Genomic DNA, 13,917 nt, shown 5'->3' with positions numbered 1-13,917 from the left:
CTTATGTTCTTACGTGAGCCAAGTATAGGACAATTAAGCCATTGTAACATCATTGTTGAGGTTGTCTCTGAGGCACTGTGGAATGAGGCATCACAATCTCAGCTCTGGAATCTTGCTATTCTTTGAGATGCTGGAATGTTGCTACTCATTGGGTTTTGGCCAGGTACTAGTGACCTGGATTGGCCACCATGAAAATGGCTACTTGGCTTGATGGACCATTGATCTGACCCAGTAAGGCTATTTTTATGTTCTTATGAAGAACTGTTGCACATGGGAATATCGAAAAACATCTGCCCAAAATACAGTCGATCCAGAGAATGGCTACTAGGATGGTCTCAGGACTTAAAGATCTCCCATATGAAGAACGTCTGACAAGACTGCGCTTATATTCTCTCGAAGAGCGCAGAGAAAGGGGAGACATGATAGAAACATTCAAATACGTCACGGGCCGCATTGGAGTGGAGGAAGAAATCTTTTCTCTTAAGGGTCCCACGGCAAGAAGAGGGCATCCGCTAAAACTTAAAGGGGGAAGATTTCATGGAGACACCAGGAGATTCTTCTTCACCGAAAGGGTGATTGATCGATGCAATGGTCTACCACGCCAGGTGGTCGAGGCCAGTAGTGTGCTCGACTTCAAGAGACGATGGGATAAACAAGTGTGGATGCTACAGTTATGCTTATAAGATGGATTCTCATGGGAGGGAGGACTCTTGAGTGGGAGGACTCTTGAGTGGGCAGAATTATTGTGGGAGGACTTGGAGAGGGAGGGTTCTTGAGTCGGCAGACTTGTTAGGCCGCCGGCCCTTTTCTGTCGTCATACTCCACGTTTCTATGTTTCTAATATTTCATAAAGATTGAATGACATTTTTATAGCCACAATGGGTCCCTTTAACTACAGCCTGCTGGGCAATTAACATACAAATTAATGTATAAAATATGCTAGTGACATAGTAAGGGTGTTGGGGTGGGGTGGGGGAGGGGGTTGGTGGACCACCCCGGGCACCAGCACCTCTCTTTCTCTTTGTCCCCTCACATACCTCGTTAAATGTTTGTTGGCATGAGCAGCATCTTCCACTTGCTGCTCACGCCAGCCTTGTCTCCCTTCTGACATTACTTCCTGGTCTCGGGACCAGGATGTGATGTCAGAAGGGAGCCAAGGCCAGTGTTAGTGATGATTGGTTCAGTAGTGTTACAAGTGAAAAATTGTATGAGCGTGTTAGGGGTGATGTTGGATTATAGGCTCGGTATGCAGGAGCAAGTATCAGTGGTAGCGGTCTGCATTTTTCATCTTCATTTGTTAGGTTGTTTGAAACCAATGCTGTCTGCTTATGATGTTAGACAGGTGGTCCAATCTATGGTGTTGGTGAAACTTGATTATTGCCGGTATCATCCTGAACTGAGCATAAGGTTTTGATGCTTCATTGAATAGTGTATAGGTGGTTACCAGAGTAGCTGTCCAGGGTGATTCAGCATTATCAACCTAGCTGATCGTTAAAGTCAGGAACCATTGGTATCCATTATGCAGATAAGAGGGCAACGGCCTTCTCAGTAGTGGGTCCTACTTTCTGCAAATAAATTATCAGGGGACTTAAGTCTGTGTAGCATTCTAAGCTAGTTCAAGAAACCTTAGATTGCTTCAGAGTCTATCTCCTTTTAACTTAACATAAGAACATAAGAAATGCCTCTGCTGGGTCAGACCCGAGGTCCATCGTGCCCAGCAGTCCGCTCACGCGGCGGCCCAACAGGTCCAGGACCTGTGCAGTAATCTTCTATCTATACCCCTCTATCCCCATTTCCAGTAGGAATTTGTCCAATCCTTTCTTGAACCCCAGTACCGTATTCTGCCTTATAACGTCCTCTGGAAGCGCATTCCAGTGTCCACCACACGTTGGGTAAAGAAGAACTTCCTAGCATTTGTTTTGAATCTGTCCCCTTTCAACTTTTCCGAATGCCCTCTTGTTCTCTTATTTTTTGAAAGTTCGAAGAATCTGTCCCTCTCTACTCTCTCTATGCCCTTCATGATCTTGTAAGTCTCTATTATATCCCCTCTAAGTCTCCTCTTTTCCAGGGAAAAGAGACCCAGCTTCTCCAATCTCTCAGAATATGACAGGTTTTCCATACCTATTATCAGACGTGTTGCTCTCCTTTGAACCCTCTCGACTAACGCCATATCCTTCTTAAGATACGGCGACCAATATTGGACGCAGTACTCCAAATGCGGGCGCACCATCGCCCGATACAACGGCAGGATAACTTCTTTCGTTCTGGCTGTAATACCCTTTTTGATTATACCAAGCATTCTATTCGCTCTCTTAGTGGCCGCTGCACACTGTGCCGACGGCTTCATTGTCATGTCCACCATTACCCCCAAGTCCCTTTCCAAGACCCTTATGCCTTCTCATTCCAGTTTTGTTTTGTTTTTTTTCAGTTGAAGGTCACCTCCTATTATTTATGCCATTGAGATATTTAAATGTGTCTATCATATCGCCTCTCTATTCATATGATCTATGAGTCTGTCACTATAATTTTTGTGATGGAGACTATTGATCACTTTACTAAAGGTGGCTACTAGACTCCATCATGTTTATATCTTTTTGAAGGTACAGTCTCCAGCTTTATATACGGTACAGTAACCCCACCCTCCACAGAGCGAGCACTACCTTACTTTACCTGTTTATTCAAAGTATCTTACTAGGCCGCTATCTCAGGCAGTACTCCCCTATGGAGGATGAGGCACAATAAAATGTTCTAGTTATCGTCCGATTTCTGTGGTGCCCTTCATTGGGAAGGTTTTACAGCAGTTGGAAGTGCATGTTCAGTTGGTAGGATATTTGGACCCATTTTAATTTGGATTTTGGAAGGCTCACAGCATCTGTTGTTGATAGACTAAGAGAGGGCCTGGATCAAAAGATCTCAAATTACATGATTTCATTAGATGCTTCTGGGGCTTTCGATACTGTAAACTTGGATGGATTGTTGTTGAAATGATCAAACCTTAAGCTGCGTGCACACAAATAAAAAAACGTATCTCTTGTGCGTTGGCCGGCTTGCTTCTGGTTGCAGGGTCTACTGGAACCCTTGACTCCTCCGTCTGAATTCTGGATCTTGGTGTTCTGAAGGCTGTGGAAGAAACTTATAATTCAACTCTAACATTAAGGCTCTTACTCCCCTCAGCTAATAAGCCTCCTTAGCTCAAGACTCAGCCCTACCTTCCCTGCCTGCTCTAACTTTAGCTTTAAACAATGCTGCTGTTCAACTCCTTACAGAAAAAGGGCAAAAAGAAAAAGAAGCCTTTCTTAAATTCCTGGCTTTTCCTCAAAGTCCACTCACAGACACAGGCTATCCTCTAGCTTAGCCTGTACAACTGCTATTAATACAGCCACTATTTCTTCCTCTTTATTCTTCAAAACTTTGATAGATTCTTCCTCATGTGATCCATACCATAAGGGGGTATCCGTACCACACCATCCATACCATAAGGGGTGTCTATCCTATTATAGAGTTTGTAGAACATTTTGAAGTATTTAACAGCATCTAGCTAACCCCCCCTTTTAAGAAGTTTAGTTAGTCTTTTTAAATCACCGGTTGCATTAGCTCTGACGCTTATAGGAATTCTAATACCACCTAATGTGGCTTCATAAAAGGGAGGAGGGTAAATTAGCAGATAATTTTCAAAAAACCCATATTTTTCTTAGCCTTCCAAAGCTCCAAATTTCCTTAAAAACAAGCCCCTACAGTTTCAAATAATAAAACCCTATGATTCAAGTTTTAAGTTTCTAAGTTTATCCAAAAAGTTTATCCAAGGTGGTTATACACTAAAAACTAGAGTAAAACAAATAGTATACTAAAAACAATTAACGTAAAGGGACAACACACAGGACACCAAGACAGATTATATTAAGACTGGATCAACAGGTACAAAAGGGAATAGGGAGAACTACAATATAATTTTAAGGAAAGAGAAGAAACCGAGAAAGAACAAGAGGGCGGGGTAATAAACATGTAAGTCCAAAAGAAATGGACTAAGAAAAGTTTAAAAATCCTTATGACAGTTAAACTTGGAAAACATCTTTAAAGAGCAACGTCTTAGGAGAGGACTTGAATTTCTCAAGGGTGGTTGTCTCTCTTAATGAGTTCGGGACTGAGTTCCAAAGGGAGGGAGCAACCACGAAGAAGAAAATATTTCTATGACTCAGTGACGGAATAGCTAATATGTTTTGCTCAGAGGATTGAAGGGTATGTGATGAAGTGTATGGAATCAAAAGTCTATTGATAAATTCTGGCTGACCTGTTTTTCTAGTCTAAAAAGTCAACAATAGTGTTTTATATGTAACTCGATGATTAATAGAGAGCCAATGAGCTTTAATTAGAAGAGGAGTTACATGGTCAAATTTCTTGGCCTTATAAATGATTTTAACGGTAGTATTCTGGATTATCTGTAGACGTCTTAACTTTTTCCTGGTGATTCCGTGGTATAAAGTGTTTCCCTAGACCAAACAGGAAATGACCAGAGAATAAGAGTATTTAAAGCAGAGTGGTCGAGAAGTTTAGCTAAGGAACGGATCATTCTTAGATGGCAGAAGCATTTTCGAACTGAGCTTATATGTTCGTGAAAGATGAGATTGTCATTAAAAGTGATTCCTAAGAACTTAATTGTATGAACTGTCTGTACCGGGATAGATTTGAGTTTAATGGGAGAGAGTAGACAACAGCCTTTCTTAATTGGGAAAATCATTGATTTGGTTTTATTGACATTGACTGACAACATGTTAAAATTCAAACAATCATGTATTTTATCATGTATTTTATAGATCTAAAGTTCCATCTATATCGGTAAGCCATTGATAATCCATCTGCATATAGCCCTTCTGCTGAAAAAAGAATTGGGGTTTATTAATGTAAACATAGAAGTGATTTGAAAATATAATTACGAACATACACCCTTGACCATTCTTCACAATATTCCACTTTTGTCATTATGTAGGAATCCTTAAGAAAGGGCAGTTAATAATAGTTAATTTAGAGGGTTCCAAACCTAACATATTGATCACACAGTGATTTGGGCTTTCATGATAACTGCGGTATTAGCGCACACTTAGCGTGCGTTGAATTACAGCTGGCATTAGTTCTAACTGCGTAGTGCGGTTTTAGCCCACGCTAACATGCTGCGTGCGCTAAAAACACTATCGCAGCTTAGTAAAAGCAGCCTATAGTGTATACTTGCATATAGTGGGTTGCCTATAGAAATTATAAGCAGTCATAGTAGTTTTCAATACATGGAAATTTATTTCATGCATATTTATTGTGGCTGTTTTGAGAACCTGATTAACTGAGAGGTCACCAGAAGAGGTTAGGGGAGGTTTGTTTTAAACACTGTTTTGCAACAACCAGTAATTTTATCTAGCACAAAGAGCTTGATGAACTCCTAAAGTTTACATTATGCAACTGAATCACTTAATTGACTGTCTGATATACCATGCATTACTTTTTTGTTTTAATGAGTTTGTAGAATTCAAAGCACTTTGCAGTAAATTCCTGTTATTTTCCTCCCAGGGCTCCACATTTATTCCATGTCAGCTGAAGAAGAAAGTAAGATTGATGCATTCTTCATAGAGGCCAAGTATCAATTAGCATTTTGTTTAATTTAGCTGTTCAGTTGGAACAGATACAAAATTTGGATGCACAGCCTCTAAGACAGATAGTCAAAAGATTGAGTCTGACAAATTACTTGATTTTTGTTTATCAAAGACTTTTCAGACTTTAAAGCCATGAATAATGAATCCCATGCTAAGGTTTTAGCATGATTCCTTCTCCCGTTTTATAGTTGTTAGGTGGCACAATTTGGGGTCTGTAGACATAAAAAAAACATGGGGATTCTCTGCACAACATAGGATGTAAGAGCCATTCACTCTTTATTTCTGATACTAAAGTGTAAAGATCCTAAATTGGGTTAAAGATTAATTAACGGACGCCAAAAGATAAGGGGAGATAAGTGGAGAGAGATAGTGAGTGGCAACTGAGTGATTGTAAGCTCTTCTGAGAAGGGACTGTCTATTCAATGTCAAAACATACAGTGCCGTGTATTCCTTTCAGCACTATAAAAGTAGTAGTGGAGTGTATCTCAGAGGGGAGGAGGATGAATAAAATGTCAGTTTTCAACATTGTTGGCAAATTGGTTTAATTGAGTATTTATAATGAATGTGACTATCATACAGTCAAAATTATAAAACCACTCTTCCTAGATTAAATCATATATCACTGCTTATCTGCAGCCGGCATTATGGCAAATTGCCAACCCTTCTATTTGTAATGCCATTTTGCGATCATGAAGGAGTGTAACCAGCACGGAGTGGCAAGTGTGGCTCTGGTTGCCTTGTTGGACAGTGCAGGTCTTTATCTGCATCATGTACTATGCTAAACATTTTAGTATCTCAAGGCAATACAGATGATTATTCCTCAAGATCTGTCCATTGAGATATAGTGGACAGGTCAGAATTCTACCTGGCATCAGTTTCCCAAGGTACTTGGTACCTGAATTTTTTTTTTTTTTAGCCTAGGACAGGGGTAGGCAATTCCGGTCCTCGAGAGCCAGAGCCAGGTCAGGTTTTCAGGATCTCCACAATAAATATGCCTGAGATAGATTTGCCTCTCAAGGAGGCAGTGCATGCAAATTCATTTCATACCTATTCATTGTGGAGATACTGAAAACCTGACCTGGCTCCGGCTCTCGAGGACTGGAATTGGCTACCTCTGGCCTAGGAACTATTATCCTGGAAGCACTTCTGTAATCAGTGGGAAAGAAATGCAGCAATCATTTCCTGTGTGTACTGTAGAGGGATGAATTGCCCAAAGCACTGCAGAAGTAGCAAGAAAGAGGAGGAGAAAGGTTGATTTCTATGAAGAAAAAAACTGAGCACAAGGGATTTCGGCCTACAGCATGACCGGATTAGGATGGCAGTTAACACAGTAATGTGCAAGCAGTGTTCTAAAGAGGCAGTGATGACAGAGAATATACGAGGCACAGCAAAATTCTTATGTCGGTAATTTCCCCAGAAACATAATTTAGAGGCATCTTATTCCAAGTTTTCCAAGTATAAGCTAAAGCAAAACCAGGTTTGAATGTTTATTTAATGTATTTAGTTGGCTAAACACGATATTCAACGGGAGATAGTTGACTCGTATCTCCTGCTGAATATCCCAGTCAACAGATTGGTCAGCGACCAGGTATGTCACGTGACATAGCCAGTCACCACTAATATTCATTAGGTTGCTGGCTAAGTCTATCTTTGGCCACTATGTCTTAGGGGCCTCGTTCTGTATAGGATGCGTCTTGGCGGCTGTATAAGAAGCGGCCACTGATCGTGTGTCAATCACACATCGGCGTCCAATACAGAATCGCGTCTAAGTTGACACTCAAATGCCTTATCCCCCCATTCTCTAGCCGGCGCTGGTTAGAGAATCGCGCCTGATCGTAAAGATAGATGGCCAAAATGTAGGCTGGAAAACCCTGATCTTCATTTCAGCTGCTTATCTTTGCTGAGGGGGATCCTGAAGCTAGACTGCTACTTGCCATCAGCTGATCACGGCATGGCCAGAAAAACATACTACAGATTAATATTAAGGGAAAGCATAATAATATTCTTTTTATGTACTTTGCTATTAAACTAGATCATGGAGGAAATCAGGATATACATGGACTCCATTTTGTTCTCTGTCTTTCTGTATTCTTCTGTTTGATTACTCCATTTTGTGTTTAGCCTGTGTCCTTTTGTTCAGAGTTTCCCACTTCTAAGCCTTGTGGTTTTAATTGGTACCAGATGTGCCTTAGGCTGGCTAGGAAGAACATATTAGATTATGTATCCCAAAGTGAGATATAACATGCATTAAATATGAATGAAAATACATGGTCTGAATGAATGAAGGGGCCCCGAAAGTGAGTGATTAGGTGTATGGATATGTATTGAACAAAAGAATTGGTTTTGAAAAACATATTATATATATATTTGCAACCTAAAGAAATTCAAAGGAAGCCTGAGCGCAGCATCTGGAAATAACTAGAGTCAGACACTGTGTGTGAAGCTGTCAGCTCAGGGAGAGGGGGAGACAGCCCCTCCTTTCCTCCAAAGCTGACCAGTTTCCAAAATTTTTTAGGTGTAACATGAAACTTAGTTGTTCAAAGTAGGCTGAGAACATTTCAGCATCTTGCCTGACACATAGACAAATTGTCTGAAATAAGTTTTAAGAATGACAAAAAAATATTGGATATGGTATAAAATGTTAATGTATATTCAGAAATGAATGTAAACAAAACAAATATGATTTCTGAAACTTTTAAACATATAAGAGGAATTTTCTTTGTCTAACTTTAAAGACCACCTCTGTTTTTGGTTGGCCCACGGGCCAATGGTGTCACACTAGACTAAAGGTATATATTGAGGAGCTTCGAAGTATCAAGCTGAGTTCGTTATCAGAAGGCCAGCATTTTGGCAACTATAACGACCTCCCGTTAACGCAACTAGCCTTTTGATGTCCATGATAGGAAAAAATAGAAATAATAAAATTAAATATTTTGGTGAACCTTGTGTTAGCGTCATTTTTCATGTTTTTGTTATTTTTCACACCTTGAGTGAAAGCTAGCAGCTTAATTGGCAGCTGCAGCTTTATGAGTGTGCTGGTGTCTCATGGTCCATTCTCAAGTGGCTAGCGTGCATGGCGCGCAATTCCGCGCGTTAAGGCCCTAACGCACCTTTGTAAAAGGAACCCTTAGGGGTCCTTTTACTAAGGTGCGCTAGCCATTTTAGCATACACTATTAGTGTGCGCTAAAAACACTAATGTGTTCATTATAGTCTATGGACACGTTAGCATTTAGCTTACACTAATATTTAGCACCTGCTAAAATAGCTAACGCGCCTCTTAGTAAAAGGAACCCTTAAACTGATACTTAAGAAAACAAATCTCCCCCCCCTTTAACAAAGCTATGTTAGCAGCTTCCGTGTGGCAAAAGCCCCGAAGCCCTTTAAATCCCTATGGGCTTCAGGGCAGTTACCGCAGCGGCCCACGCTATCGGGCTTTGTAAATGAGGGGGAAAGTTTTTAATTGCGTCCAGTCCCTTTAGTTCTGTCTTTTATAATAGTTTCAACGAAGAAAATATTGTCTATCCACTGGAAACTAAGTTGAAAATACTAAGGGCTCCTTTTACTAAGGCGCACTAGCGTTTTTAGTGTGCGCAGGATTTTAGCGCATGCTAAACCCACGCTATGCTTCTAGAACTAATGCCAGTTCAATGCTGGCGTTAAGGTCTAGCGCGCGCTCTTCCGCGCATTAAAGCCCTAACGCACCTTTGTAAAAGGAGACCTAAGGGTCATTTTTCGATCAATATTTAACATTTGAACAAGAAGTATCAGCTTAACAACTAACATTTTTTGAACTCTATGAAAACTGAAGAGAATCAGAGGGTTTTATCATTATTATTATTATTTTTTTACCATCGAGACATTTTGATTACAGCCAATATCAATCAGATAAATGAATAATAAAAATCTTATGCATGTTCCTTTATCACAATTATGTATCTGTCTTGTTTTATGATGTTAATTAAATCTTTTTTTTTTTTATTAAGGCGCGCTAATCGATTTAGGATGCGCTAAAGATTAGCACGCGCTAAATGCTAAGACATCCATTATATTCTATTGGCACCTTAGCATTTAGCACACGCCAAGTCGGTTAGCACGCCTTAATAAAAGGACTCCTTTACCTAATTCATTATCATTATTCATTTATTTGATTGATATTGACTGTGCATGCTTGAAGTTCTATTGTATTTATTGTTCTGGTATTCTTTCATAATTTATACAGTTTTAATGTCTATACTGCATCTCAAACCCCTGATGCAGCCTTAGGGCAAAATATGGCCATGGCGGGTACTGGATTTAAATAAACCGCATATATCCTATTGCTCTCGGTCTATTTGCACATTGTGTTTTCTGTGGCCATTCACATTTTAGGGATTTACAATTCTAAAATGGATGTTCCTGTTACATGTAACTAGGCATAAATGTCCATTTCACTATGAACAGACTATATCCCAACCTAGACATCTCAATTCCAGTTTCTACAAACTGGTACTTTCTAAAATACTGCTCTATTTGGTTAGATTTTATCTGTAATGTGGGACTAGTTATCTGTTTAGTGGCGATATTCAGTCTCTAGATTAGGGTTATCTAACCTATTGTCTTCAGGCCAGAATCTGTTCCACCAGGTGGTTTATTATGGCTATTCCTGTGATGCTTACAGTGGGATTCCTGCATTCCCACCACGACTCAGCTCTCTGGAAGCTTGAGCCATGTAGTACTGGACGTTCAGGTTTGTCTTGCAGTGTCGTGTCTTACACAACTTGAAACCAAAGATGAACCTGAACTTCATCACCATGTGCCTCAAGCTTGCAGAGAGCTGTGTTGCTGTGGTGGAGGCGGGAATCCTGCGGTTTCTTCTGCAGCTGAAGCCAGGTGTGGGGAAAGAGACTGGATGAAGCCCCATGTTATATGTTCCTAAACATAAAGTTTGGGGTTTTAATTTCTTTATACTCCTTTGGCCCTCTTTTACAAAAATGCGCTAAGTGTTTTAGCGCATGCTAAATCATCGTGCGCGCTAACCGCTAACGCGTCCACAGGATAACAAGCACGCATTAGCGTTTAGCACGCGATAATATTTATCGCGCACTAAAAAGCATAGCGCACCTTTGCAAAAGAGGGGGTTTGATATGTATTTAAGTGTGCTTATCATGTATTCAAGTGTGCTTTTGAGGATCCAAGATGGCGTCAGGTACCTGCTGACTGGAGAAACGCTGTAAGAATCATCGATCGTTTGTGTTGATTCCTCTGTCTGCTTTTCCACGATGCCGAAGAGACGGAGTAGGAGCTCTGTTGCAGCCTCGCAACGTTCCGAAAATCCCCCTCTCGCCATTATCGAGCAATTTTTGCAGCGTCTTCAGAGGGAGCCTGCAATTTCGCCCGCTGGACCCTGCGGCGCCGAGTGATGCCGACCTGGAAGTCCAAGGGCTAGAAACTACTCTGAGCCCCGACCAAAGGAATCCACCTCCCCCGCCGCTGAGTGCTAGCTCACCACACGAAGGGAGTGAGCCAGAAGCAGCAGCATTCCCCGACCGAGAGGCTGAGTCATCTGGGAGCCAGCTAGGAGAGGTCTCGATGGATTTTTTAAGTCCAGAGACAGTACCAGCGGATAGAAAACCAGTAGGAGGAGAAAGCCAGGATCGGCAGACAGAAGGCAGTCAAGGTGAGCCAACTTCAATTTTACATGAACTTTCCTTTCAACCTGAAAAACCAGCTGAAGTGACTCTTGATTCAATATGGGACTTTCCAAACTGGGAAACTCATTAACTAAACAGATTAAAGAAGGTGAAAAGAATTTAAAAACTCAGAAACAAATAATAGAAGAAAATAAACAAGAAATTTCCAATGTGAAAGTAAAAGTAGGATAAATTGAAAAAAAAAAGTGACAACAATTAAGCAAGTTCAATCCACAATAATAAAAGACAATCAGATTATTAGAAGAAAATTGGAGACAATGGAAAATAGCTATCGAGCCAATAACCTGCGCTTGCTGAACATTCCAAAAGTCCCGTCTATAAGTCTAAGGGAAATGATAAAAAGGTACTTCATGGAAATTTTGAATATCTCCGAGGATTCAATACCTCCCTTTACTCGGGTGTACTATTTGCCTTCTAAAAAATTGGAACAGCAAGCGGAGGATCAGAAACAGGTCGAACAGGAACCTTAATTCGATTTAACAGCAATTTTGGAAGTATCCGATAAAGATTTGGCTAAACCAGCAACTCTTCTATTATCTGTGGCATTATTGCCAGAGAAAGAATGGATATTAAAAGTGTTTTTTAAAAATAAATACGTGGAGTTCCTAGGCTTGAAAATTCAAGTTTTCCCAGATGTTAGCAAAGAAACTCAAAATCGTAGATGACAATTTCTTCTATTGAAACCAGGTGTTGCTCAGTTGGGTGGTATTTTCTTCTTGTGTTTTCCATGTAAATGTATAGTAAGATATCATGATAATAAATATGTGTTTTTTGAACCGGCCCAACTTACAACTTTCTTGATGCTGAAACGTCTGGAAAAGGAAGGAACAACGGACTAGCCTAATAGAATATAAGCTCCTTGATCCAGTCACTAGATACCTTTTTCATCCATATATCTTGTTTTATTTTTTTGAATTTCCTTAATATTCACTCATAAATTCTTGGATCAAAATGAGGACTTGAGATTGTTTGAATAGAGAAGTTATTGGGGATAAACTTTCTTTTCTTTTTTTAAATCTTGTGTTATCATACAATCTTTATGTACAAAATGTTTTATTTTGTTAAAATGTAAAATTGATAAATAAATAAAGAAAAAAAATATATATATATATTCAAGTGTGGTCTCTTCTTTTCTGGTGTACTAATTTTGTAAAGGCTTATGGGCAGTGGCGTACCTAGTATATGTGACACCCGGGGCCCATCATTTTTTGACACCCCCCCATCTATATGAAAAATATGATTTTTAGTAACAATCTACATATTGCACAAGAGGAAAAGGCAGCATCTTAAATACTGCAGTGAGCACTACAACACCAACACATACATTGTAAAACTAAACAAACCAGATCCTGCACAGTCAATTGATCCAGTACAGTCGATGCTATCAGAAAGCCATGTCCCTTTCATACACACAGATACACCTTTGCCCAATATGGAATAATCACATACTAAAAATAGAAATATGTAGACAAAAGTTAAACTGAACTGCCAAGAAACCAGACTCTGCATACAATGCAACACCACAACACCACAAAAACAGTAATACATGTCCTCTAATACTGTGCAAAATATAAAGACAGTAGATGTAAATTTGAAAAACTGATACATAACAATCACCACTTTACAAATTAACAAATAAAAATAAAACAAATAATGAGAAATATGAAAATACCATTTTATTGGACTAATCCCCGTAAGCTCGGTCCTCATCCCCACAAACCACCTGATTCCATCCACACAAGCCTTGAATTGTTTTATATTGAACTTATTATATTAAAGTAAAAAGAAACAATATTCTGTACAATTGTCAATTTATAAATCAGCATCTTCTCCCCACTCTCTCTTCCTCATTTCCCTTCAGCGTTCTCAGCCCACTCTCTCTCCACTTTCCTTCAGTGCACGCACATAAAAACAAGCAAGTAATTTTATATCATTTTCATTCTATTCATTCATAGAAATTAAAGTCTAAATAATGCCAGTCACATAACAAAACATGATTTTACTAAAATAATTCCCTGCAGTCAAGCCTGCAAGGATTACTAGATGTCTTTCAGCAGCTCCCCTCCCTCCCCGTTACCTTCGTGGCCAAGTCAAAATGATCTACCAACAATAAAATGTTAAAAACACAAAGCACATTGTACGCAGAGAAAATGTTAATTATCATTTATATTCCGCGGGTTTTCAAAGAGGTCAAGGCAGATGACTTTATGCAATGTCACCTCAGTAACAACTATACAAAAATAGACAAATATACCCCCTCCCTTTTTATTAAACCACGATAGTGTTTTTTAGCGCAGGGAGCTGCGCTGAATGCCCCACGCTGCTCTCGACGCTCCCTGCACTAAAAACTGCTATTGCAGTTTAGTAAAAGGGGCCCATAGTGCAAAATATAGACAGCATATATAAATTCTCAAAATGGACAGATTTTGATCACTAAATTGAAAATAAAATCATTTTTCCTACCTTTGTTTGGTAATTTCATCAGTCTCTGGTTGCACTTTATTCTTCTGACTATGCATCCAATATTTCTTCCCTTCTTTCAGCCTCCTGTATGCTTCCTCTCCTCCCATTCCCTCCCCCAACTTTTTCT

The sequence above is a fragment of the Geotrypetes seraphini genome, chromosome 5, assembly GCF_902459505.1.
Source record: "Geotrypetes seraphini chromosome 5, aGeoSer1.1, whole genome shotgun sequence".
NCBI lineage: Eukaryota > Metazoa > Chordata > Amphibia > Gymnophiona > Dermophiidae > Geotrypetes > Geotrypetes seraphini.
The sequence above is the reverse complement of the archived record's forward strand: the minus strand, read 5'-3'. Positions refer to the sequence as shown.